Here is a 22,488-nt window from a genome sequence, read left to right as displayed (position 1 = left end):
ACCAGGCTACCTTTACCCAGATGACAACAGCTGCTCACTTTACCTTCTCTTGAATCTGGATGCCTGCTGAAGCAGTTCCAGGCATCCTGTTGACCCATTGCATGCATACAGTAAGTACCTGTGGGTACAGGCAATATCCCAGCAGTATAAAGCCATTTATGAAATGATTCCTAATGCTCTCTGCGTCCTTTGTGTTGTTACTTTAAACAAATTTGTTGCCGGGGATGGTACCCATGTGATTAAAAACATGCTAACCTAGAAATCAAGAATGTATAAATCAATTCCCTTTATTATCTTCTTTCCTTCTTTTTTTGCAGTAGTGTGTCTTTCAGAGTCATGCTTTTTTTAAAAGGGCCAGCGAAGGGCAGGTGGGAGTTGGGTGCAATTACATGTTGTTGCTGCTCTCTAGCTGATAGCTATTGCAAGCGCCTGTTGTGCTCTCAGTTTGTACAATTCCTACCAGCTGACCCAACTGTGTACTTCAGTGAGTGTTTCAAAGATCTTTCAGTATGTGTGCAGTTGTGAACGTTGTATCTCTCAGTGTTCCTGTGCCTATAGTGTCATTGTGTTCTAAAAAGCAGGTTGCTGAATATTTCTGCAAAGGTAAGGTAAGTGTGTGCCTTAAAGCCAATCTGAAGCACTTATAAGGCTCAGGAAGAACAGGTCAGACTATGAATGTTTTAAAGTAGTTAGGTAGTCTAACAACATGAAGAGGTGATTTACTGTTCCGTACCTTTTCTATCTGTTGGAGGGGCTGGAGAAAGAATGTTTATTAGCATTAGACCTGTGTGTAGTCTTTCTGTAACTATTTGCTAGTACTGCTTGTATGCAGGTATGTTTTGGTATTGTTTTTCCTCTTTGTGTCCCCATAACTGAGTGATCTTGTCTGTAGTAATTTTGGGAAGAATGTTCTGTGGCCAAGCTCCAGAAAGTTTTGAAATCTCAGTTTTGAGAGTGTAGCAGCCTCCGGTTGCCCTCAAGGAAGAAGTGGTTTAAAACATAGAAAGGTACTGGTTTTTTTGGCACTCCTTTTCCAACTTCCTCTTTAGTTGTTTTCATCAACTTTAATAAATCCAGTATAAAAAAATATGATGATCTGGGGAGTACCACATGCATCCGGCACTGAAGGGTGTGCTGAGGTGTTTAGACTCAGTTCTAAGCTGCAAGCTGCAGAGGCTGGGGTTAAGCATTACATCAGGTAGTTCCTATAGAATGTGGCTGCACTACAGAAGCTTCTCAGAAAGCTTTATCAGAACGGTAACTTTTTTTTTTTTTTTTTTTTTTTTTAAACTTCTTAAAGCACAAATAATGTAGTTAAAGGATAAAATATTTGCTCAGGTTTGGAAGCTGAAGCTGAAGTCATTCCTCTAGCAGAATGTCATCATGAACTGCAGTTCTCAAAAGCAAGGCAGGTCATGAGATAGGGTTCAAAAAGCACTATTTCTGCAAACTTTCACTCTTCTGCTATTTCTAGGAGCCTTTTACAGCTCAGTAGGGATTTTTGTGTTGGATGCTGGTTCAGTATAGGATCAAGCGTTTACTGACTTGGTGCCTATGCCTAAGCTTCTCCTGTTCTATGATCACAGAAGTTCTGTCTCCATGGGCTCTGTGTGTCCTGCTGTGTACAGCATTGCATTCAAGGAGATCTGACACTGCTTCAGAAAAAGTAATCAGTCACCAGCTAGAGCAGCAAAGGGGTGCAAGCTTGTTCAAGGACAGTCATTTCAATCCATGTCTTTATCTAGCTTCATAAGTTAAGCATAATATACTTCCACCTCATAAATATATAAAATGTAACTACATTTTAATTGCTGTGGTAATTTAACAGGATTCCTGGGGGGACAAAAAAAAAACCAACAAACAAAAACAACTATTTACAACCCTTACTTTAAAACTATTTAAATGAGATAAAGTAACTTAGTAAACTGTATTTCAAAAGAATCAAATTAGTCAAAGTAAATTCATAAGTTATTTGGTAATGGTAGGTAATTAAGATAAAACTTGCTTCTGAGTTGGGGGGGGGGGAGGAGGAAAGAGTTTTGCTGAATTAGTACTTCTAGTGATCATTTCAGCCCACGTGTATTTTAGTATGGCTGTAATTGGCTAAAACATTATTACCTTTTAAATGTTCAAATTATGTGCTGTAATGCTATAATGGGATGGAAAGTACCACAGTAATAGAGGTGTGGCAAAGCCTTTGGCTACAACAAAGGAGAACAAGCCCAATGTAGCAGCCATAGAAATGAAGGAAAAGAGCTGTTTACTTTTGGAAGACATCTCTAGCAAGAGATAACACTGCCAACCCTTAGATGACCCTGGCTCCACACCTTCCAGTCACTCAGATGCACTGCACATCTTAGCTCCCCTGGGTTGGCCCTGCCTTCGTACCAGGTGCTCAGCCACTGGTTGGTAGATGAATTTGTTTGAGAATACCAGTACATTTGATGTGGTTGTTTTTTTTCTGATCAAAATGTAACAAGACCAGGGATCAACCAACAAGCTTTAGGCCACCTTAGCACGTTGGTCACCTTTGTCTAAGGCTACTTCTGTGTCGGTGACTGGTGAACTCCTTGTTACTTAACTGCTGAGGTGATGCTGGCTGTGCAGAGTGCAGTGGGTCTGCCAGAGACAAGACACCAAAGGATGGTGTACTCTGTGTAGTACTGCTTTGTACTTTGCGATATGTATACAAACTTCATGAAGATACTCTGATCAGAACCAGGTATGAGTGGAAATGGAGGCTTGCTCTGCCTTTTGCACCAAGTACAATTTTGTGGTTCCTCATGAACTTTGACTCTGTCTATATTTGGTAACTGCGGTATTCATAATGAAGGTCTGGGATGGTGGTTTCTGTGCTGTGGACTGTGAGGCTGAGGTACATGCCCTTCACAGCTAAGCTAAACAGTTATGGAGTCTCAAGAACTGATCTTAGTGTGAGAAAGTGCCTCCTTTGACCTGCTAGTTTGACTGTTGGTCTACAGGAGATGTATAGCCATTTAGCTAAAGAATTCTTAGGATTCTATTTCTTCCTGCAAAGGCATGTAGATCCTATATTAACAGTCAGGATGAGAAATTTGAGTGATAATTTCCAGAATAACAAAATGAGACATCTTTATTTTGGCATAAAATATGCTTTTTGTTTTGTTTTGTTTTGTTTTGTTTGTTTGTTTGTTTTTGTTTTGTTTGTTTGTTTTTGTTTTTGTTTTTCCCTTTCTAACTCTCCTCAGGCTACTGCAAAACTAAATATATATGAAGACTTATCTTTGCTTAGGAAAGTGTTTACTATGGGCATTTGCTTAACTTGCGCATATCTTAACCTCTTTCATTGCAGAGAATATTTTGTTTTAAATAAGATTTTATGTTTAAACAAACAATCTATTTTGCAACACACACAATCCTCTATATTGGTAGATAAATTTTATGGCAGAATAATCAGAGGCTATTAGTGATATGTAGCATCAGGAGAGGAAAAAAAGAGGAGGGAGTCCTATTTTCCTTGAAGTTTTTATTCCGTTGTTGTTTGCTCTGAACACAAGTCTAGTACTTTCAAAGCTTTTTTTCCTTTCTTCTGAGAAATAAAAATGGAACACTAAAATGTTTTGTACTCAAGTTTAAAACACAAATGATAATGGTGTGATTCTTGAACTTAAGTGTCATGACCACATTGTTCTTGGAGGCTTTGTCAGGAACAGGGCATAGGATTTGCCTGATGTAGATGCCTTTCCCTTAGCTGCACTTCAGGTTTCTTTTAAAATCACTAGAGGGAAAGAGGCAATTTTAGGATGTGATTCTTCCCATCTGTTTCACATACCTTCTTCATGGTGAAATGAATGGCAGAAATATTTCTTCCTACAGTAGGAAACCAGTTAAAGTGTAGACAGGTATTAGTTAGAGATAAAAAAATGTAGTCACCCTGTGTCCTTCAATCCCACTTAAACACTTCATTTGAAAACAAAGCAAACCTGATTAAACAACTGATGCTATTTTGTTATTACTGTATAGTTAAAGATGTCATTATCTCTTAGTCGCAAATGCAGATCTTAGATGCAGAAATATTAAGGCAAAGAGATTGCTGTTTTCAGGTGTTTATGTCCGAATTTATGATGATGTCATCATAGAATTATAGAATGGGTTGGGTTGGAAGGAATCTGTAAGATGATCTAGTTCCAACCCCTCTGCTATGGGCAGGGACACTCAAGCAGTATGGCTAGAACCTTTGCTGGTGAAGACTGAGGCAAAGAAGTCATCAAGCAGCTTGGCTTTTTCCGTATTCCTTGTGACCAGGCGTCAGTGTCCTTCCAGAGAGGGCCCCGCATCTTCCCTGACCTTCCTTTAATCACTGATAAATGTGTAATATTTCTTCTTGTTCCCCTTTATGTCCCTGGTTAGATTTCATTCTATCTAGGTTTTAGCTTTCCTAACCTGATCCCTGGCTGCTCGGGCAACTGCTCTATAGTCCTCCCAAGTAACCTGTTTTCTAGACTCCTCTTCCCTCCATGGCTTTATTCCATGTCGCTCTGCCAAGCAGTTCCCTGAAGAGTTCAGAGTCTGTGCTCCTGGAGTCCAGAGTAGCAAGCTTGTTGCACACCGTCTTTGATGCTCTAAAGATCTATAACTCCACTGTTTCATGGTCACTGCAGCCAAAGCTGCTCTTGAGCTTCACATTACTCACCAGACCCTCCTCATTGGTGAGAACTGGTTTTCTGTTGTCAGGTCTGTCTAAATGTGGTACTTGTGGGTATTACTGGTAATATGTCTAGTAAATATGTTGCCTGCACAACTAGTCATGTTTTAAACTTTTCTTGAAATACTATCTGCTAGTGCTGGAAACAGATTGCTTACATAAACAGATTAATTCGAATTTCAGTCTTCCCAACTGGAGTTGGGTGGTGGTGTTTTTTTGCTCCACTTTCATAAAGTTGTTAGAAATTATTAGAATGATCTGGGTAATTATGTGGTTTCTTAAATAACTCTATAGCTGAGTTTTGTTGCTTTTTTCCTTCTCATTCTTTCTTATACATGTGCACCGACTGTTTCAGACTGGACTTTAATTATTTTTGTCTTTTTAAAATGAGACTAACAGCAGATCTTAACCTGTTTTTCCTCAGAGATTTGTAGGCAAGGAACCATTGCCCATTAAAACACTTCAGCACATTCTAATGATCCTGAAAAATGAATAGGATTTCACCTGTGTGTGTGTATTTTATTTTCAGAAATTCATTTGAGAAACTATTCAAGTCCCTAATTTTTAAAGATGTTTAGAGAAAAATCTTTGTTGCATCATCTTCATGATCACTTTGGCCTAAATTTTATCTGAGCCTCAGCTACTTTTCCTGAAATTACTTGTACCTTAGCTAAGGTGTGACCCTCCAGCCATCTTCCTAAACCTGATGCCCACATGCTGGGTTGCTTACTGCCCTGCCTGCTGCCAAACAACAGGGTGGTACTACTATGCCTAACTGGATGTCAGTCAGTATCTGCCTACCTAGAAGAGCTCCTCTTGGAGCTAATTTGCTAGCCTGGTGTGTAATAAAGATTAAAGCCTTGCTGATCACCTCAGGGAAGTTTCACTAGGAGCTGATCCAGAGGCTTTTAAGTTTTGGGCCACATATCTGGATTCCTCTGTAAGGAGGTAGCACAGATTTCAGTCTTTACAGCAACATATGGCTAATTCCAATGCTGGAAGTCGGATGTGGGCAACCATTATAGCTTGTTTAGATCTGTAGCGTTTGGCAGTCAAATAATGCTTTGTAAAATAAATCTCTATTGCAAGCATGCTCACTTGAGTACCTCTGGAAGGCCACTATTTCTGGCTCATTTTTTTTTTTGTTCATACTGCAGGTGCATAAGTGGCAAGAGTGTATTTGAGTGCAGGCAAAACATGAAGGCATTTTCCATTCCTGCTGGTGAGTTAGTGTCTCTAGGTGTAGAGGTCTAAGAGGGAAAATAAATGTGTGCTAGGTAGTTGCAATAATACATGCACTCAAAAAAAAAACAAAACAAAAAACAAAAAAAACTAGTTCTTTCTTCCTCTTAAAAAAAAAAATAGAAGAAGAAAAGAAAAAAGCAGAATCATTCTCTTGAAGAACTGAACATAATTACATATTGTGGTAATATTAATGATAGGTGTAATGCCATACAGAAGAAACCCACTATTTCATATCACCTGATAGGAAATCTAACTTGCCATTTTAATAATTCACTATTTAGTAATACATCACCTCATTGTACTATAATGTTTTCTGATTTGTTTGGCCAATAGATAAATAGAGTGACTTCATTTAAATTACTAGTATGTGAAGAAATGTTAAACCACGTTCTCCACACTGAAGAGTAATGGAATAAAGCTGCTGTATTATCACTGGATTAAATAAATTATTTCAGCAGTATGAAGAAAAATCTCATGTCTTGGACAATAGTTACCAAGTAGGCATTCTTTAGCACCCGGAACATCTGGATCATGTTGACTTTTTTACCATGGCAAAAAGGGTGAATGAAATACAATTCCTGCTTTCTGAGTTCATAAACATTTCTTCAGTCTCATGGCAGCTGGAGCTCCCAAACCCTAAGCGTATATATATGTATGTTACAGATGTTATATGTTTTTTAAAAAGAATTGACACGGCTTACTCCAAAGTGACTTCTGTGTCAAATGGAGTAGATGAATGAATCATTTTCGTGCTCAGATTCCTTTGTTAGTGATTATTTTAAGCAAAATAGAAAATGCTGATGTTCTAATGGGATATATTTGTAGTATCAGAATAAATTAATAATTGGCAATTGCTTATAAACAGCTTAAGCTGTTTTATTTTCATCTTCTGTGGTTTTTTGTATTCATAACTTTCTTTTGGATCTGTATGTGTGTTTGCTTTTCCTAAGTGGTTTTAATGTTCTATTATAATATTCTTAATATGATATAATCTTCAATGATAAACTGTAGTAGGCTGCCTCTGGGACAGGAAAAAAAAAAAAAAGCTATGTTAAATTTTAGTCTGAATTTTAGGCTGCTTGTTATGTTTTAAAAGAAAGAACCTGCATTAAAAGTAGTTTGACTAATTTATGTGGTGGATTAGACTTGGTTTAGCTGCTTTGAAATCTGGTAATCAGATAAAGTTCTGCACAAAGCAACTGCAGCTCTTTGCATTGGTGCTTGTGGTATTGGACCAGCTTGAGGTCAGCGATCAAGATGAAGGTACATTTCAAAGGATTTCCCTTGGGAATGAACGCTGAGCACTGCTGATGGATCAAAAGCCCTGGTCTGTGGCAATGAAAAGAGGAGAGAGGCTCTTACTGTCATGGAAGTACAGACTGTGTTTGCAATAGCACTTGGCATCTCTCATAAAGTACATGGCTATCAAGGCAACTGAAAGCATGACAGACACTCTTACTTCTCCTTTCAAAAGCCTGTGATACATACTTAATCTTCTGGGCAGAATTATTTAACCAGCTGTGGCACTTCTCTTTCATGTCTCAATGGGGAAGCCTGAGCAACGATGTAGGCTTTCTGAGTGCAAAACCGGTCCATTTACCCTGACACTGGAACTGATTCAGCTTTGCTGGAGTGAATATCTTCATCAGTGGGGCTGTTGCTGTCATTGCTGCTGAGTGCAGTGGATATAGGCAGAGGAAGAGGGTGAAGACTTCTGCAGTGGTGAAAATAGGGCTTTTGCTGCTGCTCTGGAGCAAAGAGTGGAGTTTTCCTACCCGGCTCTTATATCTGCCCAAAACAGCAGCCATTTCTATTGGCTGGACTTTGTATTATTCATATTCACTTCTGCTGAGATACAATTTCTTTGTGATAAAATCATGTGCATTCCAGCCTAGGATCCATTGAAACTTGCAGACAGGCACACACAAGCACAAGGCAATAAAACTGTTTAAGTTTTTCCTTCTTTACATCAATTTAATGGAGAAAAGAGTTGGCTTACCTTTTCTCCTAGTTCAAAACAACAGAATGAGCTTGCTGGCGTGTGTACATCTAGAGAATGCAGCAAGTCGTGTTCAGTGGGGTTGATGCAGGCCTGTAAAATGAAAGTCTCAATAGCTTCTGTTATTGCAGCTGCTATTTCCAGAAACTTCTATGAAGAGGTAACTGCCAAATTTTGGCATTTTATTGCATAGGAGAGTTAGGCATTGTACAAGATAGTACAAGTGGGAAGAAGGCAGAATACAAACCTAACATTAATTCCTGTGTGCTATCTATGCATTTTTTTAACCTCCTCTAAAAACTGAAGTGACCATGTATTAGTGTTGGTGATGAACTCCTACCACTTGCAGAAATTTTCTTTATAGGCACTCTGAATTTCTTAACTTCATGGCATGCTCAGTTGTAGTATTGCACCTTGAATTTGTACTGCTGTAGCAAACATATGTGGGGGCAGCTGACGTGAGTGATCCAGAAGCAGTCTTGATATCTGCAGTTATATTTCAAAAAGTACTGATGTGTGGCGAGCAGAAGCTGTGCTAGTAATGAGTGTGGCAGGCATTAAATATAATGTCACTTAAGCAATTCTAGGAGAAGATATCTTTAACATGTGATCGTCACCCTATGCCTGAAAAACAAAGAATTGTTTGGAAAGCCTTATGCCAGTGTGCAGGAAGGCGATAATAAATCACAGTTTATATATTGGAACTATTAGAACTTGAGCATCTTAGAGTTTCTGTGACTGTACTACAAGGGAGGGTTCCCACTGCATCAGACATTACTGTTCTCTTTGCTGGTTCTTTCCTTGTGACTAATGCTGTGCTCTGGGATTTACCTCAGTGAACTTGGGGACTGCTTGGGACTCTGAAGGCATTTGTAAAGTTACACCAAGATGGGAACAAATTAATATGTAAAATTTCAAAAATCCATTTTTGTATTTGAAGCCCTGATGATAGCACTATGAATTAGCAGTGAGATCATTAGCAGCATTCTGATGTCTCAGTTAGATCAGTTACAGCTGAACTGTGCAGAGCTGCAGCTGCTGCTGTTCTGTCAATCCCCAGAACTAAACGGAGAAAAAGGAGACAAGTAGAGTGAAGGACAAGTAGATGTGACTGGTTCTTATTGTTTTGTTTTTTAAATGCTAGCCTGGTATTTCCACTCTTTTTAGGTGGGAAAAGGGGAAAAAAGTGGGGGAGGGGAGAGAGACAGGATCTCACAAAGGTCAAATGTGTTCTAATGGCTGCTACTCCTGAGACAGATGTGCTTGCAAACAACTCGGGCAGTGTTGCACTTCTTACAGCTTTGTCTTTTCATTAAGGACTGGAAACTCATTAATCTGGAAGGCAGCCAATAGCTTTCCTTTAGCTCATACTCAGGTATGAAAGTGCCAGAGGTACTTGGCAAAGAGGCATAGAACAGATATGATTTGTTTTAAGTGTTGAAATGTTAATAGGGCCCAAGAAGAGTCTTCTCTTGTAAGCACACTGTTGTGCAAGCACCTGGTGTGTATCTTCCTCAGAAATGTCCAGCTTTAGTCACCAGGTACTGGCTATGAGCCTGACCCATGACAGTAGTGTGCTTTAAACATCATCTGAAAGTATATTGCCTGTTACATTCACAATGTGGTTGGGCAGTTAGTGGGATCAAAATAATATTCAGTAGTTGTTGAAAATGCAGGAAAGAACTATTACCCAATTTCCATTAAAAGATTAGCCTTAATACAAAACCTAAGATAAATAGAAGATGAACTTTTTAGTTGATTTATTATGCATTTGCTTTGTCTTTCTTTTCTGTGGCACACGTGAATGCATACCAGTGACCTCCTCCCACCCCTTGCTGACAGATTTAACAGAGTATTCCTAAAAGGGAAACACTTTTTTTGCCTGCCTTTGTTTGCTGAGATGTTTTAATGTGTACTGCCAAATATACCTGCTTCTGTTTTTGCTTTGTGGCTGTTTGAACATAAAGCATAAGAACTAGGAAACAATAGCAGTGGCTGTGGTTCCTTGGATATCTAAGCTGGCTTGCTGTTATTTAAGCAGCATGACTTTGCACCCTAGCTTCTTTCCTGGTTATCTTATGCCCTGTCTTAAAATGGCTGTGGATGTCAGTGGAGCCTACTGGTCTACGCTTCAGCCAGAGATGTGTTTTTGAAAGAAATCTCAGGATTGGCCCCTTCTGTAAAGGCACAAAATAGTGAGAAATGTCACCAACGAGAGCACATTAATTTGTGTCTGAATGATAATGAGCAATCAGTTTCTGGGACCATCCAAAGTAACCTTGTGTTACTTTGGGGAAAAATTTAAGTAACTTCTGTTGCAAATATATATATATATAACATATAATATATATATATGCTAAGATCTCAATGTTCCTTCAGATCATTTCTCCAGTTGGTGGACAGGGAGATGCCCTCCCCTGGGTTCTGGAGTACAGCAAAGCTGAGCTGAGCTTCTTGTTCTTTCCCTGAGAGCACTGTTGCATGAAAATGTCAGAGCAGTGCACAGGTGAGAAAATACAGCAATAATATTCTGTATTGTCTGGCCTTGGTTCCTATTGCTTCTCTCCATTAAATACTTCTGAAGGGAGGGAGCAAGTCTTTTTCATTGTGAGCTGGGCCAGTTTAATGGCTCACAGCATTTCTGTTAGACCTAAGCTAGGGACTGTCAGTGGTCTGTAGGCAGCAGGTTTAAACTGCATCAAAGTAGGAAGTCATGAGAGTGAAATGATATGCAGACCAGAGATGGTATTTATTTTGCTTCTTTCTCTGACCTCAGTTATGCTGCAGCATTTCCAAGTACATGAAAGAAAAAGTTATTTTAAAGTGGGGTAACCGGTAGTTTAGGAGCAGTCCCGCCCAAGAGTGTGGTGAGGAATAAAAATCACCTCATGGTGACTTTTGCTGTGGCTTTGACAACTGATGACTTGGAGGATGTCTGTCTGGCTCAGTCAGTGACACGTGCTGGAATTAGGTGGGTGCTGGTTTGGATGGTTTGCCAGGATTGCATCATGTCTTCTGTAAAAAACAACAATAAATGCTATGAAGCAAGAGACAAGCTAAGGTCAATGTTAGATCTATAATGATTGTTTTTCTTGAGGTAATTAATGGATTGCATGAGAGAAGTGTCCTGAGCTACTGTACAGGTTTCTTATTAGAAACCCCTTTTTATGTGTTTTTATGGAGAAACAAGGCCAAGATTGCAAGAACTTGTTTTTCAGTAGGTGGTTACCCTGAGAGATCAAATGTAGCAGTTTTCCTGCTTTAGAAGTCTGGAATTTTAGTCCAGCTGAAGAAGTCTTGGAATCTGCTACATATAATATTCAGTGGCTCTTGGATTTTAAAAGTTTGTATTCACTGCAGATAAAATACAATGAAATTGTAGAAGTATATACGTTTATTCCTCACAATTTCTTCAAATAGTTTGTTGTAAAAAAATTTTCTAAAGTAAATAGAGCAGTTCATGATAGAAGGAATCTCAGGATACAATGGTGATTCCAGGCCCAACACACATCTTAAACACCTATAGTTTTAGAGGTGGAAATACCTATTTTGGTAGCATGATTCTTTTTGTCCAATTGTTATATGGCGTCTGTAATCTTTACGCCTAATGATCCATGCAAATAACACAAATGTCTTCGGTACAAATTTTGGTTCCCTGAAAAGTATAGAATAGTTATTCTTGTTTTTAAAAATAGGTTTCCCAGTCTATTTACCTTTTCCATCTACAGGAAAAAAAAAAAGTCTCTAAGGCCATTCAGCCCTAGTATCCTTTCCCACAGAACTAAGTAAGCACTTCACATGCTATATTCTGCATGGTAATGTACATATTTTGCAGTTTCTGTAAGTAAAAATTGATATTAAGAACAAACAGAGCCTGTGAGGTGGCTTAGAAGGAGGAAGTGCTGAGAAGGAGAAATATATTGGCTAGACAGCAGGATTAGATGAGCAAATTACACCTCAGCTTTTCTTAATGAAAAATGTACAATGTCTAAGTGGGAAGTGACTGGTGGCTGGTTGCTTCTCCAAAGGAAAAACCAAGCAGCCCCCAAAAAGCAGTACCTATGTCTTACATTTAAATTTTTTCTGCTGGAAAATTCATGACTAATCTAAATGGAAATAGTTCTGAGTTCTTTTTGTGAAGAAATGAAAGATGTGAGAGGAAAATGGTTGGATTTCAGGTGGCCACCTCTGTAGGTCTCCCTCATACCCCACACTGCTTTTTAAGAACAAAATGAGGCATTATACCGAGTCTAAATGCTAAAGAGTACAAGTCAGTAAGCATTACATTTCCACCCTAATTTGATACCTGAAACAAGATTTTATTTTAAATTTGCTTTGACATTGGTGGAAAATATTTTAACACTCAGCACAATTGATTTCGTTTTTCTTTTCTTTTTTTTTTTTCTTTTTTGAACTTGGAGTAGCCTGGGAATCATTAAGTGCCAAATGCTTTCATCAAGCCCATAAACAAAAGGGGATTCTATAGTAAAGCCATTTACTCTCTGGAGGTTTCAACAAAACACATTTTCACTTATTCAGAGTGGAGGAATAAATCTGTAGCTCTTTTTAAAGAGTGCTTACTTCAGGGCCCTAGAAGGCAGACACAGTACTGGGTTTAAAACAAAAGCTGTAACAAAGGCATCCTCACCAGACTCAGTAAATGGCGGTGATATTTTATACATCTGTAATGTGTCTGCATGGGAGAACTGTTCAGTTACTACTCAACCTAGCAACATAGATAGCCTATGAGGAGAAAAATGCATGCAATAGAGGTGCTGAGTTTTGACTTAAAAACATTGAAGGGCTGAAGGGAATAAACTGTGCACTGGTTCTTGAGAAAGAGAGAATTACTTCTGTACCAATGGAAAGCTTAAACAAACAGTCTGGTGTTTTACCTGTAGTTAATCATGCTGTACTTCTCCTGAGTTGTCTTTCTCATCACAGATCATCTTTATATGTAAACAAGCTGGTAATTAACCTTGCCTGACTTACTTAACAGTGTTACAGTTGCTGTTCCAACAGAGGTTCCCAGCTCAAGTATGGGACTGGCATTACTGAGTAAATAAAGCAAAGGGAAGCTGGCTAGCTCTGGAGGCTGGTTCCTGCACTGCATAATAGCCCTGTATGACAGACAGCTGGGAGCAAATGTATATCCAGGAATCTGTTGTCTTAAATCTTGGAAATATGGACTTCCATATGGTTTTCAGTGGCAGATGGGATTTTTACGTGTATTTCTTACCAAGCATCAGGTGGCAGAAGTGATCAACTGCTAGTTGATGTGAGGCAGAATAGATATCCTTTTTCTGAGGTCAATTTACAGCTCCTATCAGAACTCAGCATTTTTAGTTGTTTGGGAAACTTATGGACCTGCAGTCATTAACCCAATTATAGGAGCTCCCCTTAGTGAGAGGAAACCCCCATAGCCATGTGCTGTGTTGAACTGGTGCTGCTGAAGACATCTGAGCAGTGACATGATGGGCTGTGCTGCAGAAGTCTGCCGCAGCACAGCGAGTTTGCCATGTGTGGTTGGCATTCCTCCTCTCCAGGGACAGCATTCACAAGTGGGAGTTAAAATCTTAGTGCTGTTTCTAGACCTTGAACTCTATAAATACAATTCCCAGAACATTAAATTTCAGCTATTGTAATGAAAAGCTACTTCACTAAATATTCCACTAAAAATTAAAATGTTCATCTAAGGTGTGTTACTTGCAGAAGCCACACATTTTCTGACTTAGATTCTTCTTTCAGTTTGTCTAAAGGATGCACTTTGAATCAGCTGACAATGTGGTTTTTCTATCTCTTCTTTAAAACATACATTATGCAAGAATTGACAAAATTAGCTGGGAGAATTTTTTGTTTCCAGATGTGTGGGACCAATTAAAGTCACTGACCTAAAAAACTATGCAGAGATGATAAAACAAAGATGCAAACTCTATGTCAATACAATTACTGGAGTTGAAGTGAGATATTCAGTTCAAGATTGTAAGCATCACTTCAGTGTTCTTACGATCAACCAGGATATTATAGGTATAGTAAAATAATTTTTAGATCTGTATGTGATATATCTAAAACACTCGAATGTACAGATTTCGCTTGTCTAGATTGAAATTTAGATATAGTAGCGAATGTGTTTTTCGCTTTTTAAAAGTTTTTGCCCAACTGTACTTGCCAAGGAAATCCCATTTGTTAAGGAATGGAATACACGGGTTTTATTTTCTCCCTTTAGAAGATGATTATCTGTATAGCTTTACCAACAGTCATCTGAGGACCTTTGTTTTTGTAGGGAGTCTGCATGAACTCAGTGATGAACGGTGGAGAATGTATATCAGACACCAACCATAGGTCAGACTTTGATGGATCCTGCCACATGCTAAGAACTTTCATTGCCTCTAACGAGCCCATGTTAGTTTCCCCTACAATGTTTCCTAAGTGATAACTTGATTTTAAACACAATTTTTCTTAGTTTTTTTCTTTTTTCTCAGTTTTATTCTTAATACAACAGGTGATGAATTAAAACTGTGTGAACCTTTTGTCATATACAAATAAAGAGCAAATCTGTAGCAAAAAGTATGTGCAGAGCTCTGATTGACAGTTTTATTAATAAGATATGAGAATTTAGACTGCTTACTGTGGAAAAAGAAGACAAATCTTAAATAAAATAAAAACTATTGTGTCTACAAAGTTGAAAACAGTATTATGTATTCAGGCTTGTTTAGGCATTTACTGCTTAAACAAGTGCATACAGTATCACTTGAATTCATAAAATAATAAGCTTTCCTCATTCTTAAATACGCTACTGCCATCAATCTCCCATAATAACTTATAAATATGATTCACTAACAGCAATCAGATTATCTGTGTGCAGCAATAAATAAAAAATAACCACCAACAGAAATATATAAGCACTTTCAGTGTGATAACTGCGGGCATCCTCCATCTTTGTAAACAAGTGTATTTATAGGTGTATTTTACATTGCACTCTGAATGCTATGGTAATACAAATAAGTGCCAAAAGATTTGCATCAGCTATTTAGCTATTTTGAACAAATTTAATATGGAAAAACATCCATGTAACAGCATTGCAGCTCAGTTGCTGAAAACTTCTACAAAAGAATATGAATAGTTTCCAAGAACAACCACTGGCTCTTGATTAAATGTAGTATTATTGGAAGTGTAACATGTCCACGGCTGAAACAGTGGTGGTCTTAATCGCTGTTTCTTCCTTGATGGATAATTCAACATCTTCTACAGCCAAAGGTCAAATATTTTAGCAGATTTAGCTAATACTTATCAAGATTGCACAGCAGTGTTTCTTTTCTAAAGTCAACTGTCAACAGAGGCAAAAATAAAAATCCAGCAAATGGTAGCAAGATATTTTGTGTAGGTCTCATATCCAGTTTGATAGCACAACTATCATGTTGAACTAATATAATAAGATATATATGTTGTTAGTTCTATATTAAACCATTATATATAAAATCTGGTAGTATAGTTCTCAGTTAATGTAAGAAATGAGAGCTCAAAAATAAATGTTGTTTCTTACCTCTTCTAGATCTATATAGTGCTGAATAGTCTTTACAGGAGCTGGGACTACCTTCTGCCATGTAACTAGGAGATCTGCTAAACACGGCTTAATTCCAAAAGTTTTGCAACACTGAAAATTATGTGTCTGAGGCTTTTCTATTGTGATCAGTGCTTGCATAGATGTTAAGAAGAGGCTTTTTGTTTAATTTTTACACATTCGTTATAAATGGTCTGAACAGATAATCAAGAGAAGTCAATGCTTCAGCTTAATAAGAGAGAAGTTTAAAAAATACTGGGAAGAACATAATTATTTCTCCTGCAGCATTGATAGCTTTGATAGCTTCCTTTCAGCTATCAAGCGGGCTGTAAGCTATACATTTCTTTCACAGAATAAGAGGACAATTAAATTCCATCTCCATTATTCAGATGTGCAACTTGTGTTCCTGCATAGGCTTCTCTGAGCAATTTCAAGACACAGTTTCAAGCAACAGATTTTTTTTTTTTTTTTCTCACTGTAGTTTTGCAGCGGTAGCATTTGAAAATAACAGAAGCTGGTAGTGTGTTGCACACCCTAAGCAGTTTCATGGAGCAAACGTGGCTATGGTATTTACTTCACTCAACATTTTTCACTGCTCAGCTGCATTTTAAACTGAATTGCTTCATTGGTCACTTTTAAATCTTTTTATTAAATAAGATTACAATCAAAGTCAAATGGTATTGTTTTGAAAATTTGTTCTTACAAAGAAAGGAAGGCTTAAGAGCTGAATGGAGGAGCATCTACATACCGTGGCCATCCCAATGACACTGGTGGTGATACTGGTTTAGAATGCCTCAAGTACTCTAGTGTTGCTACTAGATCACTAGGCTGAAAAATGAACCTTAATCAACCTGAACAGCACAGTGGAAATGGGAGCTGAGTGCAACCACTCTGCCTGTTTTAGAACGGCTAATTGAGTATTTTTCAGTAGGTTAAGTGCTTGTCAGTAGGTTGGATAAACACCATGAGATCAGCAGAAGTAGCTCATGGAAGAAGGAAAATGTGATAACCTCCTTTCACAAGCACAAGGACAGAAGTTTTATGATGTAGTAAGGTATGACTCATACCTTGCTAAACACAGCTTTTGATATTTGAAGGCACTTTTCCTGCTTTAGTGCTTCCTGCCCTCATATTTACAATTCAGATTTCTTGTCATTTCAGTTTGTTTCTCTTGGGAGGACTGCATCTTGAGATAATCACCTCATTCTTTATTTAAAACAAAGAAAACCCTGTATCTGTGCCTCATGTTAAGTGAATTTCTATGCAAAGTGTTAGCACATGCAGCCGCCATTGTCACTGTTACTATTTCAGACTTTGCTGTCATGGTTTAAGGTGAGATGCTGTCTTCCATCCCTTTATTATTCAGCTAATAATTGCTTAGATGAATAACCTGCTACTTAAGGAAATAAATCTGAGTTGGGACCCTATAGACTTCTGGTATCTCACTGCCCAAACAATGTACCTGCACTGATGTTTTTAAAGCTGATGGCGGTGCAGAAGTCCATAGGACCAAAGGTCTTTTCTAGAAACTTTTGAGCATGAATATAGCATTAGGTGCACATACGAGGTCTGCTTCAAAAGCAATGCCTCCTATTTTAAGTTGACATACAACAGAAGTTCAAGTTATTGGGGAAATGGAGACACAAGGGTCTTACAAATAGCAGTGGGTCTATTCCAATTCAGATCTTCCTGTTTAGGGCTGTTTCATTCAAGGGGGTGGATGTGATTGTGTAATGTAGAATAATTAACGCAACTGCTTGTGGTAGTAGCTTATTTTTTTCTAAGACATCAAGGCAAAGCTGAATGTTCTAGACTGTCACACCAAAATTATTTTTTTTTAATTGGAGGGGAAAAGTGCTCTACTATTCCAGTGTAATTCTAGAGATTCCAGAATTAAATTGGTGTAATGAGGCATCTTTGAGAGAGTCATTAAAAGCACAGCAAAATCGAGGTGTAGTGATCCTTCTGGGATGGCTCAAGCACTTGTTGACAGTCCAGTGCTGCAGACACACTACAGTCAGGAAACTAACATTAGCTTAGACAGGATGCATGAGTCAAGGATATCGAAATTAGATGAAAAACATGGTATTTGGGCATCTGCTGGGCACTCTTTGTGGTTCGTGCTGCTGATCAGAGCATACTGGAAAAGAAACAAAAATAGTTTAGTTTTGGTTAACAGTTAAGATCTCATATGACTTACTGAAAGAGAAAAGTGTATAGTGGTAAAGGCATGACTGGAAGGAGCAGACAGGGAAAAAAGCTCAAAGTAGTGTGTTGCTCTCCTTCCACCAGCCCCATTCCCCAAATCTGTTCATTGTGGCTTGTAATGTTTACCAGTTTGAAATACTGAGCATAACACAACAAGGAAAGCAAGTGAGGTCCAAGAGCTGCAGCCTATGGTTTGCTGTTTTCTTCTTTAACGGGGCCATTATCTTCTGGATTATAGCTCAGCACCTGCAAGTATTCAAAACAGGCATCATATAATGGCCCATTTACGGAGTTTCATTTCAACTGGATGAAAAACAAGAGATCCTAGTGATTTTGCTCAGGTCTAGTGAAAGTAGTTCCTCTTTCTGAATGCTTTCCTTTAGAAATGACATTTGCAGGTATGCATGGAAGGATATAGTTAAGCAGTTTGACAGCACTGAGCTTTGCATTTCACATATGCCACCTATGAAGAATTTGTTGTGAGCTTGAAACAGAAGTTTTATCAGTAGCAGAAGACAACTATTTGGTTGTGAATCTGCTCTGAGCAGTCAGTTCAAATAAATGCACAATATGGCTTGCTCCTTGCTTCCTGGGCTCCAGACCCTTCTGATGTGTGTATATACATGTATACATATATATCTGTACATATGTATGATTTTTTAAACAATTAGGCAGGCTCCATTTAAGTGCATTTCCATTGCCTTTCTAGGATCTGTCAGACAAAAAATCTGTCTCTTCCTATGTTACAGTTATTTCTATATCAAGAATAAATTCATTGAATTTTTGCTTCTGATCTGTGTAAGCTGTTTTGGCATCTCTGGAATTTTCTAGGAGTGAGTTGTTCTAAAACTCTAGAGACTGTTTACTTTCCTTATGTTTTTAACCAACTCAGATATGTTAGATAACTTTAGTCAATAATAAACCAATGCCCCAAATATGTTGAAGCTTGTCTCTTGTTATTGAAAACAACTACTCAGTGGTGAAAAAGGTGTTTATATTTTTGTGATTGAAATTTATTCTTTACAGATAGATGGTAAAAGTTTCCAAAATAACTTGGAAAAAACAGTGAAGGAAAAACTACAAAATAAAACCAACAGATGCTGCAAGACTTACTGCAGGAATCTGTTTGAAAACAGACCTTGTGTTTTCTGTCCAGAAATGCTCAGTTCCCTGGCTTATATTTTTAAAACCTTGGCTCAGAATTATAGCCTTTTCTATTTTTTCTGCTTTTCTTTTTTTTTTTTTCTTCCCTTCCCACAGAGAAAATAAAAGCACTATTTGCATTTATCTCACCAACAAAGTCTGAGTCTAAGGAGTAGGACTGATTGTCTGGGTGTACACGGAGATGAATTCATTTGTATTTATTCTTTCAAATTTATAGGCTCACAGTTTCTTCAAGTGTTTTTTGGCCTGCTGTTTATACAAAAATGTCTTATCTGACCTTTGTATTTTTATAGTATAATGGATTTGCCCTTCAAACACTGATCATCAATGAAGGTTATCTTTGATCTCCCTAACTCTGATGGTTTTATTTTGTGAATGAGTTTAGCAGCTTTAGTGATAAATTTCTGCCTGGGAACATCAAGTTAGCACATTTTCGAGATTGTTTAATAGCTCATGTTACATTATTAAGACAAGCAAAACCTCATAAATACTGGTTAGAAAAATGTCTGAACTTTTAACAGAAACATATTTATTATGTTTATCTCAAAAGAAAGAACTAAGAGTGCATGTTTACTTACTGGATGCCCCAAGTTAAATGTTTTCTTTGTCTTTTAGGGTAGATTTTGCTCAATAGCTGCCTGATGCTGTATTTAACAAGACTGGTACAGCCAAGTGATTTTGCCAAATTACATTTAGGAGATCTACTGTTCAGAATATTTAGTGTTATGTAGTTCAGTTATGTTAAAAAAAAAAAACAAAACTTTTAAATGATGTGACTGTGTTTTATAGTGCAGTTTTACATCTGATAATAGTGGTGTTTCTTTGAAGACTTCTAAGGTTTCCTTTTTGTTTCTTAAGTTCTAAAGCTTTTTCCATCCCTCCCCTCCTGAGTTTTTCAAAGCACCCAAATGTCATTTGACTAGGCATAGAAAATGTTTAAAACATTAATCCCTATGGTACTTTCAGTAACTTACTAATTTGTGAGATGCTTAAAAAAGGCTTTCTGGTAGGGTTTCTGAATATACTTACTTGTAAATTTTGTAATTGATTTGAGAAGTTTTAAAATAATATTTCAGGAGTTCCCAGACTTCAGCTATGTCACAGTAGTGCCTGGAACATGTGAGGCATAAAGGCAAAAGCATTATATTAAAGTATTTCTTCATCCTTCCAGTCACTGAGGCAAGTTGTTAAGCTATCTGCAGTGGTTTAATAGGCTGTGTACACCAGTTGACAGGCCGTAGCATTGACTCAGTGTGCTTTTCTTTTAATTCTAAATATTTTTCCACTCCCTATTTTAAGGAATTCTGTCTATGACTTGAAATCCTATATTCTCTTAAATCAGTATCTGGCATTGGATCATAATAGCTTTTGGTTCAGAAGGTGAAGACAGAAAAGATCAGAAAGAACAGTGATATTCAGGATTCTCTACTCTTACAGAAGAGGAAACTGAAGTAATGTGAGCCACACAGTGAATGGTTGTGGATGTTAGCCACTCTTGTCTTCAGTTTGTTTAAGGCTACGGTAAGAACAATTGCTGCTTTGTGGTATTTCTACTTAGACTGCACATCTCCAGGATCTGACGTTTTTTAACATGTGTGGACCCCTGTGGTTTCCTAAAACACGTGAAGAGCTCTCTTCATTGAAGCTGCCCATTGTGCATGCACTCTGTTGTGTTGATGATGGTCATAGATTAAAGCTTGGAAGCCACTGGCAGGTGATACTAGACACTGGCTTTGGTTGGGCCACCAGGTTTCTCAAATTTAACATGTGAGCTGAACTAGTACAGCTCTACAATTAGTTAAAATAATGAATTTTCTGGGATTTTTTGTTTAGGTTTGGATGTTTTTTTCAACTTTGTTGTTTTTTGTTTGTATTCCTCCAGGACAAGAAGCAGCACATCACTAGTGCTGATATTACCACTATTGCATTTACTAGAAACATCAAAATATTCAAGGCTTATTTAGTAAATGTCATCTAAAAGAAAAAAGTGACATACTTTGGTACATCTCTTCAGGTATGCAGAGAGACAAATGTGTACCGCCTATTTTAGTTGATCGGTGATCCTTATTTTATGTAATTGTTAAGGAGCCTTTCAGAGTTCTCTCCCAGCATCTGATTTAGAAATGTAATTATCTGTGTGTATTGTTTTGTGTTTTTTTGTTGTTTTTTTTTTCCTGTGAGAAGTTTGGAGCTAATGGTTTGGGCAGATGGATTAGGCAAAACACAAGAGTTACAAAGGAAAAAAAAAAATAACTAGGTATTTGGATTCCAAAAAAATAAAATACAAAACTAGAGCCTTTCATTTGATCTGAAACATGAATACAAGTTCATTTTGAGTTTACAAAGCTGAGAACACTGGCATCCTTCAAATGTCTTTGGAAAAGCAGCCAATTCAAACTTCCTGAGAGTGGAGTTTGTGGGAAGTGGCTTAACGTATTAGGAAAGTGCTTTGAACTCCACACAGAATAAGGTATTTATGCTCAAAGATGATCCTTTTGCTTCATGAAGGAAACTGCAAATTGTGAAATACTTTCAGTATGGTTTGACGTGTGTTGCTATTACAGTGATGTGTGCAACTCCTCAAAATATTTTCATCACTAAGAATGCCTCATTAAAAGAATCTATTTTTTCCCTGGGTAAATAAGAAAATGGGAAAGATCTTTTAAATCTTGTAACCGAATATTCATCCTTATAGAATCTTTGAACAAAACAACGTTAAGGATTGACTTGACAAAACTACAAGAAATAAAAACAAACAACAACAACAACAACAACAAATAACAAGAAAACATCAGGTGATATCCTTGGAACCTTAGGCACAATTGCATAAAGGCCTACTGTGTAAACTGTGCTCTACAGGGACATGTACGGTATGCATAGGAAAAGAGTAAGGCAGTCATAAGAAGTGATTTTTTCCTTGGGCAAGCACCAGGTTAGCTGGAGTATCATCAATCAGCTGAAACTGCATGTCAGAACTGGAGCTTGGATTTCTGTCTGGTTCCGGTGCACGGAGCCACAGCTGTTACTATATGTGAAGACTGCCATCAAGCCACTCCAAACAGCAAAAATGTCTGACAGATTAACTTTTTTTCATTTTTCTTTTCTTTTCTTTTTTTTCTTTTTTTTTTTTTTGAGTTTATTTATTTTTAATAAACTATTGTTTTTGAAGATTTTTCTTAAATCTCCAGGGGTACAAGATAAATGGGCAGTAGGCAGCAAAGAGATCTAAGCGTGGAGGTTCTGCCCCTGAAATGTAGGGCTTACGCTCAGCTGAAAGTGATAAACACTTTCCTATATACTTCAGTATTAAGGCAGATGATCTGACCACATTAAATCATTAAATATTGCCCTAAGCTGAGCTGAATATACATATATATATATATATATATAAAGATATATATATATATATATAAAGATAAACCTCGACATAGAGTTCATTAGCAAAAACTGATACATGTTCCTGTGGGTTAGCTTCTTGAATGAATGCTTTCAGTGCGCCTATACAACAGGAAATCCACAAGACTGAAGTGTGGCTGTATGGAAAAGAAAGCAGTGAAAGATGTAAAGAAAATAAAGACCTGTTGAGAGTGTAGGGAAGAACAATTTCTGTTTATGACTTCCTGAAGC

General features: G+C 37.6%; 1 long non-coding RNA gene across 7 annotated transcripts in view; it reads right to left on the bottom strand.

Annotated features, from left to right (window-relative positions):
* LOC107313058 (uncharacterized) overlaps window positions 1–22,488 on the bottom strand; it is a 200,112-nt gene that overhangs the window by 24,130 nt on the left and 153,494 nt on the right. For 3 of the 7 annotated variants that reach the window (XR_004306928.2, XR_014945722.1, XR_001554766.3), the window contains one exon: window positions 16,119–17,629. The exons of 1 other annotated variant lie outside the window; for it this stretch is intronic. This is a non-coding gene — a long non-coding RNA (uncharacterized LOC107313058). Of the gene's footprint in view, window positions 1–10,658; window positions 10,944–14,508; window positions 17,630–22,488 lie in introns of those variants that run through there. 3 more of the 7 variants (XR_001554763.3, XR_001554761.3, XR_014945724.1) reach the window with 2 other exon arrangements.

The sequence above is a fragment of the Coturnix japonica genome, chromosome 4 (assembly GCF_054131305.1).
Source record: "Coturnix japonica strain WE chromosome 4, WE-NBRP24, whole genome shotgun sequence".
In the NCBI taxonomy this organism is placed as follows: domain Eukaryota; kingdom Metazoa; phylum Chordata; class Aves; order Galliformes; family Phasianidae; genus Coturnix; species Coturnix japonica.
Note: the sequence above shows the minus strand (reverse complement) of the source record. Positions and strands in the feature narration are given on the sequence as shown.